Here is a 12,703-nt window from a genome sequence, read left to right on the forward strand (position 1 = left end):
CCTGGCAAATTCTAATCGGTAGTGCCCTCATGTGCAGCGGTGCATTCCACATGTGAATGAAGCAATTCCTGTTGCCTCAGTGCATGTTGCATGCTGCATTACAGAATATGTGACTGGGGAAATTGTATTGATTGTCTGTAGGAATATATGTTACAGAATTATCATCTGACATATATATTGTGCTCTAAATATTGTTTACAACAATGTAGTCCAATTGAGCTGAGGTTTTCCGTTGTTAACTTCAATACTGGTCAGTATTTATGTAAACGATATTTAGGACACACTATTTATGGCAGAATATGTTCTGACAATGATGTTCGGTGACATACAGCTTGCTTGAGGGGGACTTCAAGACCCACTCTCGTGAAGGTTTCTTAGACCATGATCACACACTTAGAAAATAGCCAGAATTATGGAACAGAGGCACTCAACCCATATGCACTCTGTGCATCTGTGCCAACCCAGCCAATGGCTGGAAATAAGAGGAAAAAAATAAACTGGCAACATTTTCAGAGTGTTGGTTCTATAGTCACTTTATTAATGATCCATCAACTTCCACCTCTTCACTTTTTCGTTGCTTGTTTAATCAGAAGACACTCTAAGTGCACTTATCAATCTGTACATAAAAACTGTTTAATGTAGGTGACAAATATGCCTGTCTTCCTTTTATATTTAAATAGAGCAGCATTAAAAGCATGAAATGACTTCTGCAAATTGAACTTGATTTTTTCATTTCTTGTCAAAGAGAGAAAATTACACAGTCCCACAGATCATTTCTCATAGAATAGAAAATACCTGTGTCTAGCAAGGACACCACACTGTGCTCAGAAGTTTTTTTCCTGCACTTTGATTCAGGTGTATAAAGTATTACATAGAGGTGGTTTAGTGCTGAGCCCATTCATTTCCCTACTCTGTTCCACCATCGCTCAGTGGTAAAGACTACCATTTCAGTAGTAGCGGCAGCTGTTTGGTGCATATTATTGCACTTTACCTACTTCTGGTGCGTGACAAAAAACACTGAATGTTCCCTAACACCTTGGTTGGGGATTAAATGGCTGCCTGTAGCCCCTTGAGGCCATTCTGGTCTGTGATGCCCATCACCCTAGGACTGCGATTAAGACCATCTGATTTATGGTCCTATTTGTGACAAGTGTTGTTAAGACTCGACCCTACTTCTGTAAAGTCCTGAAATCGTCAGTACATTCCAGGGGTTTTGATCACAGCTCATTTTCAGGCGGCAAATTAGATGGGTGGGAAAAGTGTCTGTTAGACATGAACTCTTAAGGTAGCACTTACCCCCCCATTTTTTGCTTTCTTCTCATGGGTTTTGCTGATTCTCCTGTGGTGGCCTCTGAACCTGGGCCACTTTCCTACTGCAAATACAGTGCAAAAGTGTGAGAACCCTTTCTACACACATTAGACAGTTGTGCGGACCAGGGTTGCTGAATATGTGTCCACAATTGCAGACTGCTCTGCACCGAGTGTGTCCCTAAACATGTGTCAGGCCTGCTATTGCAGGTTGGTGGGTGCCCTTTCAACAATGTTATCCCTAAATACGTGTCACAATTGCGCTCTTACACAGATTGTCCTGTCTAAGTCACTGGCCATTCTGAGACGACCTTTATCTTCCGCTGTGTCCCTCCTCCCTCGAGGGTACGCCTTCAGGAGTGAAGTGAGTGGGAAATGAAAGGTAGGGCAGGTACACATATGTGTCCTCTGCCCAGGGAGTGCAAATTACCTATGCATGTTTGCACTACCTATGAGGATTGCTTTTTCCCTAGACTAACGGTGAAAGGGTTGACATCAAATCAGTCTGCAATAATGGATTACATATCCTGGTGCTTGACTCCAATGCACACTGGAGGCTGGGGGAGCACATATGGTCATTCCCCAGCAACAGCCATGAAAACTGGGCATGCAATTAGAACAACAGACCTCTGCCATTTGCGGGCCGGCTGGAGAGATTAGAGTAAGAGGTTTAGACACTTGGCCTCTGGCAGACAGATCATGGCCCCACTAAAGTTTAAGAACTTATTAGAAATGGGGGTCTCTACTTGGCAGACGTAGGTACCTTTGTCCAAATAGGGACCCTTGCTTCTAGTCAGGGTAAGGGGGTTACAGACTTTAGGTAACCCCTGCTTACCCCCTTGGTAGCTTGGCACAAGCAGAAAGGCTTATCCCGAAGGCAATGTGTAAAGTATTTGTACCAACACTCACAGTAACACAGTGAAAACACCACAAATGGACACAACACCAGTTTATAAAAATAAAGTATCTTTATCTGAACTTAACAAGACCAAAACAACAGAAATCCAACATACACTGGTAAAAATATGGCTTTCAAAAGGTTTCAAGAACTTGTACCTTAGAAATCTATGGATGCATGACTTTTCACCAAAGTATCTGTTGACTCGTCAAAAGTTCCCAAGCCAAACAGCCACAAATTCGGAAAACAGATGCAACACTCCTGAGACCTGAGGAAGGTGATGCAACAGTTACCCGGTCCGCAAAGGATCAGTTGCGCTGCTTCGGGTCTGTATGGGGAGTGATGCATCGATTCTTGTCCTGGTTCTGGTTCGCAGGTGATGCGTCAGGAAAGCATGCCATACAGGCACAATGCATGGATCCTCAGGATGCGTCAGTGATTGATGCAGCAGTGTCCAGCGGTGCTGCATCGGTCCTCTAGCTGCAATCCCTCGATGTGTCGATTCTTGTAGCGGTGAGAGGCGCAGCGACGGTTTTCGCAGTGGCACAGCGGTGCGTGGAAATTCTTCTTGCGCCATGGATATGCGTGGTCAGTAAAAGTGGTCATTCTATGGAACAAGCTTTCGGGCCTGTTGCGACATACACAGGACCTCCGTATCTTCAAGAAACTCCTCAAAACTCATCTTTTCAACCCTTTCAGTTAATTTAATCGGTGCCCTTTTTGCCTATGTCCATTTGCGCCAGGATACTCCTGAGTAGTTGCGCGCATTACAAATCATATATATATAACATAACATAACATATGCATCGAGAAAACAGCTGCAAAATGAGTGATGCATCGATTTTAGCAGTTCTCCACGTTTCTTCTTTCTTCCAGCTCCCAAACAGTTCCAACAACCTCCAGAGGCCCAAAACTGGCACAGGCACCTCTAGGCAGGTCAGAACACACAACAGCAGAGTTCAGGGGAGCTGAGGGGAAGTCTTTGTGTCCCTGAGACTTGAGAACAGGGGGCCAGCACACACAGGCCCTTGGAGATCTTCTTCAAGCAGGGCAAACAGCACACAGCAAGGTCTTTCTCCTTTCCTTTCTTTGGCAGAAACAGCAACTGCTGGCCTACCCCAGACACATAGCAAGGGCAGTACTTCTTCTCAGTTTCTCCTGCTCTTCTCCTTGGCAAAGGGTCCTCTTGAATTCCAGGAATGATCTACAGTTCCGGGGTTTGGACCCCAATATTATTACTACAAAATCATTTGCTCTCTGGTGGCAGAGAAGCCCTGTACCCAGCCAAATTCAGTTCTGTCCTCTCTGGTGAAGCCTCCTGACAGGAGGTGGAGACAGCATTGTGGAAGTCAGACCAAGCCCATTCAGGTGAAAGGAAATCTCCACCCCCTTCTCTAAATGCAGTCCAGGTCTATTCAACCCTGACTCATTAGGCTCTCTAGAGCCACTGCCCCTCTACAGCCCCTGATACTCAAAAACCCAGACAGGCAATTCACGGATCAGAAGAGGCACACTGGAAGGTTGAACAAGAAAATACCTACTTTCTAAAAGTGGTATTTTCAAACACAGAATGTTAAAATCACCCTTACTAAAAGATGCATATTAACATTCTGAGCTCAGTCACACTAAACTTTATTTTCATACCTTGTTCCCAGGGGCGGTTATGTTTATTAGATGTTATAAAAAAAACTCCCATTCTGTCCCATGGGAACAGGTAGCCGTGCAACAGTGAAAAACTAATTTGACAGTAATTCACTATCAGCCATGTTACACACCTCAGTACATGTCCTACCTTTCACATACACTGCACCCTGCCCAGGGGGTTACCCTGGGCCTTCCATAGTGGTGTCCGATATGTGAGAAAAGGGAAGATTTGGGCCTGGCAAATGGGTGCACTTGCCAAAGAAACATGGCAGTTAACAAACTGCGCGCAGGCAACGCAGTGACAGGCCTGAGACAGCTTTTCAAAGCTACTCATGTGGGTGGCACGACCAGTGTTGCATGCCCACTAGCAGCATTTGATTTACCAGCCCTGGCACACTTAGTGCTCTTTACTAGGGTCCTACTAGCAAATCAAATATGCCAATCAGGGAGAACTTATTACTAAGCATGAGCGAATTTTGCGGATCTCGCGTTCGCGAATTTTGCGGATTTGCGGATTCGCAATCCGCAAAATCCGCGAATTCCCGGATTTTTTTTTTTTGTGTTCGCCCGTGTTTCTGCCAGTTCGCGAGGTTTTTGTACACTTTCGCAAATTGCGAACTTACCTGTCGGGTCGCAAGTTTCGCGAACTTGTTGTTTCTACGTGTCCAGCCTGTTTGGGACACTCTTCTTCATCACTGCCACTCTCTGTCACCACTGCCACTCTCTGACTACTCATGCCACCCTCTGGCCCACCCATGCCACCCTCTGTTTCATCACCACACCCTCTGGTTGTCCAGTGTACATTATTTTCGGCAAAGCAAAGCACACCTTCCCTGCCTCAAGTGACCTGAATTAATTTGGGGCTGATTAATGTGTCACAGAATATTTTTTTAGCTGGCACCTGCTTCCTTAGTGCGCCCTGATTAGTGATCTTTTGCACTTGCTAAGTGCTTTCATTGTTGCAAAATTAGTTACAACACCTGCCCTGCCCCAACTGACAATAATGAATTAGGGGCTGATTAATGGATTTTAACTTCCAGCCTGGCTCCTGCTTGTCTCCCTTAGCTGTAATTCAGGACCTTTGTGGCATATGTGTAACTATTCTGAGGTTCAGAGCAGGGTCACATAATAGTTTCAACTGGCAACTGAACTCTGGAGGGGCCCCTCAGGAAGCACTACAGGAAATGGCTACTAATGATGAGCCTGAACTTTTGAACCTGGTAAGTAGTTACTTTCAGTTTTGCTAAAATCGTATTTCTGCAATTTTGCACTTATTCGCGGGGCGCGAACTCACGCGAACCCACGCGAACAGTGCGAGCAGTGCGAGCAAAATCCGCTGCTCGCGGATTTGCGGATTTTGCGGGAGATTCGCAAATCTCGCGGATTGCGGATTTCCCGAAAATCCGCAAAATCCGCGAGCGGAACGGATTTTCCGCCCATGCCTACTTATTACCTTCACAATATACACAGGGAGCACTTGCACTTTGACATTGATCAGCAGTGGCAAAGTGCCCAAAGCATCTAAGCCAGCAAAAACGAAATCCAGCACAGCATCAAAAACACAGGAGGTAGAGGCAAAAAGTCAGGGAAAACCATGCCAAGAATGTCAAGTTTAACAGAACTGCATTTCATGGCCCCATGGCAGACAAGCATGAAATGTAGGGGACACATCGATGGTTCAAAGGGAGACCCTTTGAACCAACCCCATCTTCAAAGGCACACTCCAGTATAACTGCTGGTGCCATACTTCAGCAAAGACTGAGATACGCTTGTGGGGATGTTGGTCCGGAGAATCTGGACTTGCGTGATGCACACTGCCAGAGGAATCTATTGTGCACAAGGGGGAGTACTGCTATTGAAAGGGACTGCATTCCCTTCCTGAATCATGGCTGGCCTCGGCCGACTAGCTGTTGCGTGGCACCCTGAAGTGTGCTCTTCAAGGGCTTGGTGAGCTTGCCCAGAGTTCTTTTGTAGGTCTCAGATCTCCTAAGCAGGAACTACACTATCTGTGACACCTGAATAGGGTAGAGGAAGGCTCGGGCCACGGGATCTGCAGTGTATAATCCATTGATCTACTGGGTATCAGTTGCACTGCATTAGGGTGCTGAGTGTGTATGTGTGCGAGTGCATTCTGTACAGACTTGCTTGATATCTGTTGCACAGTGTATCGGTGCAAAGTGAGTGAGTGTGTTTGAGAGTGACAGTGGGGAACCGCCATGATTCATGACTCTGTATGGTGGTTTGCCCTATAAGTTGATTTCTTTTTATAAAAGTATTAACTTTGATATTGGTTATTTCCTGGGTGGCCTTGTTTCTCGGTGCTGCTAAAAATTGGTATATTTCTCTGTATGTACATATTTGTGATAACGCTGTGACCTGGGGTGCCCACTCAAACTGCGTGGGATTGAATTCAATGAACTGCTAATGTTGGCCCAGGGTGTACAATATGTTCCAGGTGTCATTATTGCTAGTGTCAGTTTAGTACGGTTGGGCCTCGTACTGATAGTACTATTTCAAAGTGTGATTTATGCCCAGAGATACACGACATTCGTTCATGTTATTTAATATGTGTGTTCCATATAAACTTTATTCACATTCATCCCGAGTGGTCTCTTTTGTGATGCACGCTGTATTTATTGTGAGTGCTGTGCCAATGCTATACACATTGCCTCTGTGGTAAGCCTGATTGCTTAGTGCCAAGCTACTCAAGGGTGAGTGCAGGTTATAAAGTGAGTGTAATCACCTGCCCCTGACGGGAGTGGACTCTGCCTGACGGGGACCCTGCCTCAGCCAGGCAGAAAGTGCCAGTTCCAACAGTGACGCTAAGCTTCCTTCAATCCCATCCTTAACACCTTAGCTGCTTCGCAAATATCCCTGCCCAGTGCTGCGCTGTCCATTGGAACTAGTGCTGAATGGACGTCCAATGGTTGTGCGCAGCACTGGGGAGGTAGCGCTTGTGACGACCGTTGGCCGTCAGCAACGCTTAAGAGGTTAATGCAGAATAAAACACCACTGTTTGTAACTTTCTGATATTGCTGGCAGTGCCCTCCCGACCATCTTGCAATGGTTCTCATTGCATCAGGCACAGAGACATTTTTTCACCAGTACTGCTTATCTTTTTACAATTCTTTTAATATGATGGGCTACAACCAGCCGCACATGATGCACCTCATTTGAGATTCAAAATGCTCTCCTTGAGCTTTAGGCTCGGATGCATTTAATTAGAAAAAACACGAAATGCTTTCACAGAAACATGTGAGGGGCTGCACTGCTGATGCCCTGCTGATTTTTGTGTTTCTTATGCAATAATCACTGTTGTTTCTTTGGCACTGAACATTTTCTTTTCAACTTCTTTGAACTAAACTTGCTATGTTGATTACTTGCATAAGCCTAACTTTTGCCAAGATCTGATTTATATTCTGGTCCAAACCAGAACTAAAAGATCTCATCTTCTATTAAAAAGGGTACTTAATTAACTATTGATTTGTGCTCAATTATTCAGGACCAGCAATGATCAGTGTTGATGGGACAGATATTTCTCCACTGCCTTAGCCCAAATCAAAGGAAAGCTATTGCAGTCAGCCACTTATTATCTCCTTCCAAACAGGGCGCAGCAGTTTTATCTTGAAAGGCACCAGATGAAAATGAAAGCTATATTAACCTAAATATTTTTTAATTTGAGGAAAACAGCCACGATTTCCACTTCAAACAGAAATATATGGCGCTGTGTTTCACATTCCGTAGTTTGTCATTTATTTCAAAAAAGTATTCACTACATTTTGCTGTCTTTCTTTTCTTTCATTTTTAAACTGTAGACGAAAATATAGCATAGTCAGTGCAGCTGCCATCTACAGTGGAGAACAGGCAGCAGAGAGGTAGCATGGAAAAGCAGACATATATTCATCACCCGTTGACACCTGGAATATAATTTAAAATTTAGAATCTGCAAATTGCTAGTCAGGATTACATCAGTAAATCAACCAAAAAGCATTATTAAAGAAGGTGGCAACTTCGGCACTATGATTAGATATTGCCTAATGGTCATTCGAGTAGAATTTTATGATGGAGTGTCATGTGCTGTGAAGGACGGCAATAAATATTCCCCATTTGCTCATTTGCATGCACAAGATTTGTTAGAGTTTGTGTGGGAAATTGTGACTTTTAGTGTGAGAAACAGCTTGCAGAATGACTCAGCTTCCGAGAAGGGGAAACTTTAATTTATCTCCCGCAGCAGTTTTTTAGGATGTTGCTTTAATAAACCAACCCTGTTATTTTCTTCACTGGAACAGAAAATCTATCCTTTTTTGCATGAATGGGTATCATGTCAGGCATAGGGGTATGACCTCCTTCCTGGTCATTTGACAGACACTGTTTCCAGTCTTGGAATGTTGCGTGATGTCCTATTTCATTCTGGGTTTTGAAGTCTTGTCTTCTTACTTCCAATAAGCTAAGCAAACTAGCACACCTAAAATTAATTATTTGAAAGTGAAAAGTTCAGGACTGGAGACAGTGTCCGCAAGGGCCTGGATTAAAGTGGTCACCCTAGTCGGGCAGTTGTATTAGCCTCTCTGTATTCATTAAAGAAGCCGTCCCACATCACAAATAACTGTGATGTCTAGATCAGAATTAAAATCACGAGGCTTCTCGAGTTTACGTTGCCACAAAACACGAGAAAGATAATTTCATGCAGTTTTAAGTCAAACATCTCTCAGTGCTAGAAAAAGTTCAAGGTACCAATGCAAAGAGGATAAGTAAACCATTCCAGCATTAATGCATCAGACGCTAATTGAGATGTGCCATACCCCAGCTAACATTTTAAGTGTCAAAATCACGAAAAGTCACGACTCAACAAGCGACCACTCTGAAAAACCAAATCATTACCCTAAAAGTGGCCCTACCTTTTATTGCTCTCCAATTTATTTCAGCCATATACCAAAACACCTTCGTCACCACTAGGGTTTGACTTCCTGTTCTAGTAAATGTGCAAGACTGCCCCTCAACCTCTCTACCAACATACAGTCTTCTGATGGTCCATGCAGTTTCTCACCACCCAAATCCATGAGCAGTGATCTTTTGTCCAGCCTAGCCTATGGGTGATTTTCTAAATCTGAACTCATATCCTTGTTAATGCTGGAAATTAGACAGTCATGACGCAGAAAGCTACTTCAAAATAATGCTTCGATTGATAGGAAATACGCTTTATTTGCTCTATGCGATTTTCAAGTGCTATATTTTTCATAAAAGCATTTTACAAACATGCTATATAAAGATAGGACGTGCAGTGTGCACCTCCCTACACGAAACATAAAAAAAAACAGCCCGTTGTAACAAAGAATCACCCTGCCAAAAGGGCTTGGTATAAATTACATGCTGTGAATTGTGATATAACTGAAAGACCACGCTTCATTCGAGCCAGCCAATCAATCAATCATGGTTTATATAGAGAGACTACTCACCCTTGAGGTTCCCAAGGTGCTGGGGGTGGAGGACAGTGGTTGCGGGTCTGGGGAAGTTTTGGGGACCGGCACTTGTTTTTCTGTATCCATACTGGTATTGAGTGCAAGAGAGAGAAAAACACACAGATCAGAAACACTGAGGAAGGGAAAAATGGCAAAACTATCACAAACAGAAAGCAGGAACCATCAAGAGCAAGAAAATGGTACATGGGGCTCTGATAGTGGATTAAAGACTGCAGGCATCGGTATTTGGGGCGCTGATGTTTAATTGCACTGGCTTTTGAGCAGATATGTATGCACTCTTTCCTTCATAAATCAAGCCCTACTGAAAGGAGTACTGGGGAAAAATTACATTAAAAAAATGTATACCATCAGATGCTAAAATGAATGCATTTAAACCATTAAGAATGCATTATTCTGTGATACCTGTACCGTCCCACTTGTCCTAAGAAGAGTTGCAATTTTATTTTAGTCATGTACATTAATCAAAGCTTGTTCCCTGCCATGATGCAAGGTTTCAGACTAGTGTTGTGTTGCTAGAAAGAATATATAAAGGATGTATATAAAGAATATATAACCAAGAAGAGAGGTATACAGTTGTAACGATTGTAAAGATCGAGGCAGAATGAGAGTGCAATATGCTAAAATCAGTCCCACAAAGCACAGACTAAAAGGAAAATTCTGAAAGAGCAGAATTGGAAAGCCAAATACATTGTAGAGGATGTAACTGTATGGCCAGAGCTGCCAACTTTGGAACGGGGAGCCTAGTTTGAGTCTCGGCGTCGGCGCAATATCCTGTGATTCTGGGCAAAATACTTAATGTTCCTATGCCTAAAATAAAAGAATAAAAAAAAATTAAGATGTGACCTTGTGTGATGTAACTGGTACTCATAGAAAGCGCTCCAATACCTTTAGGTCGAGTTTGCGCTATTGAAAATGCAGGAGGATGGCTTTGGACAATGACTAAGCATGTGGTCAATTTAAGGGGTAAAGCTTTATGGTATGTTATCCATGTGTCAATGTCGTCGATCGTAAGTGGCAGGGTGAGCTTTCACATGTTCAGTTAGAGAAATGTCCATTTACAGGAGATCATTTCAAACGGAATGCTACTTGATTTAGGCCTGCAGACCACACAACTGTCTTACATTGTAGCTTCTCATGGCCTATTTTGGCAAGTTTTCATTTAATGCATTGGTAACTTTGTTGTCCTCCTTTAAACACATATCTTGCAGTTGTGATTCATTCGTAGACTCTTTTCTTCGCTCTTTGAACTGCTGCATGTGGTTGATTAGCAAATCAGACAGGAGATGAGCCCGCAGAGCAGTTTTTGTTTGGAATCAGTCCTTTAGCCTTTGGTAATTTTAGCAGCGTGTTGTTTGTACCACAATATTTCAATAATGAAATATTTTTTTAAAACACAGTTTTCGATCACTAAGAAGTAGAATGCATGTCTTGGCTTTCTCTGATGACATCAGAGTTATAGTTTATGTGATGTTACTCTCACGACCAATATCATGTTGGTAAAATGGCATACTAGTCTAAAAAAGAAGTGCGGTAAAAAAATATTTCTGTTCTTCAAAGATCTTTAGCTGGGTTCTGTAGCTCTTTTCCAGACCCATTTCTTTTCTCTATATACATACTCACCTAGCAACGTTCACTCGTTACTCACATAAAGAACTGCCTCGCCTGTTGAATTCGCAGCTTGAAAATCATTGGCAAAGGAAGGGTATTTTACAGTGGAGCTCCAATGACTGAGCTGCGGGCAATGCGTGCACTCACTTTCCCCAGGGGAGGCCTGCTCTTCTGCCCCAACCCCACTTCCCGCCAAAGGAAAGTCGACCAAAAATACCTGTATATACATACTCTTTGGTATGTGTATTGGGGATGTTCTGTTGCTCGATTTATCCACCCACAACATCTATTTACTGTTGACACATCGGAAGGAACTGAGAGCCCAAGAAAGCGTGTTTTGATTTATTGTTACATTGACCGGGCTTTAATGAAAGCATAGTGCAGAGTACCTGACTCATTCCAAGGCCGATGAAAACAAAGATGGCGATCATGGGCAGTAACCAAACACTGTTGCCCTAAAATTTGCAGTTACATATTATTCCTTTCAGTGATTGGGATGTACTTTGTTCAAGTCGCATCAGCAGAAGCTAGAGGACCCTTTAATTAGACAACATGGCTTTTTTGGGTCAACTTGATGGTTGTCAACCTGGCAAGCCATCTCAGGTTCATAAGGAGGATATCCCACTGCAGACAAGGCAGAAAAACCTATCTGGGTAGCAACCTGGTGCAAGGGGTTTGAGCTTGTGCAGATGTGGTGGATTTTCAAGGGAAGGATAATGAAAACATGGAGAGAGAGGTGGCCTTTGAAAGCGGGGGAGACTGTGGGTGGGTGCAAACACCTTTTGCTTGAACTGAGAAGACCTTTTGTACACCACTATTTTGTTTAACTCATGCCTGATTAAAGGTTGTGGGATGACCTGGAAAAGTTAAACAAGTTAAAGGTTACATGATCGGTGCCTATTCTGTTGGGGTTGGAAGCAGTAGAGAGGGAGGCTTAGCAGGAGAATATTGAAGTCGTTTAGCTTGATTTGTATTTGTGGGTTTAAGGGATTGTAGGAAAAGTGAAAGATGCCAGTCAGGGTGATTGACTAGGAGAGTCGGACTTTGCTGTCGGATTGAACCTAGATCTTTGGGTGAGTGAGGGAAGGTAGCTTTATTGGCACACCACTGAAGTGGCGTAGTAAATGAGGGGAAAGAGGCACAGATTTAGAAGTCAACATCAAAAGACAAGTTGTTATTTAAGAAATTAGATCGTGAGAGCATTGCCAATCTAGGAAAGACAAAAGTGTCAAGCTTAAATGGGCAAGTCAAGAACATGGAAAGTTCATGAGAAACTTTACCAGGATGGTATGTTAGCTAGAAGACAACTAAATCAATGACAATTTGTGATATTGGTAAATGATGGCAATTTGAAAAGGGTGGGGTTTAGTAGGGCTGGACTAATTTCAAGTTAAAGGAACATTGGGACCAAGATCATGAGAGTGAGAGCCTCTGGGCCAATGAGGCTATGGTGGTGGGGTGTCTAGCTGATTTATGTAACAGTATACCATAATAGTATAGTTAATTTGTAAGTCAAAGCCGTAAAGTGTTATGGTAGGCATCTTTAGTGAGTACTGCACCGCACCTTCTAAATGTATGTCTGAAAACAAGAAGAAAATGCCGCCATCTCATTTTTCTCTACCCCACCATTTCACTAGAGGGTGGAGGGAAGTTGTGATAGATGTCCTCGTTTTGCTCTCGGTAGCGCATGCAGTCCAGTTACTTTCAAGCCAGTAAGCCCCAAACCCCTTAATACATTTAAACTGTAATCTTTCTTTTATTAAAA

The 12,703-nt window shown here is 43.2% G+C and overlaps 1 protein-coding gene across 3 annotated transcripts in view; it reads left to right on the forward strand.

The window, feature by feature from the left end:
• NTNG1 (netrin G1) overlaps positions 1-12,703 on the forward strand; it is an 800,238-nt gene that overhangs the window by 785,893 nt on the left and 1,642 nt on the right. The gene's annotated exons all lie outside the window — the stretch shown is intronic.

The sequence above is a fragment of the Lissotriton vulgaris genome, chromosome 1_1 (assembly GCF_964263255.1).
Source record: "Lissotriton vulgaris chromosome 1_1, aLisVul1.2, whole genome shotgun sequence".
Classification (NCBI taxonomy): Eukaryota; Metazoa; Chordata; class Amphibia; order Caudata; family Salamandridae; genus Lissotriton; species Lissotriton vulgaris.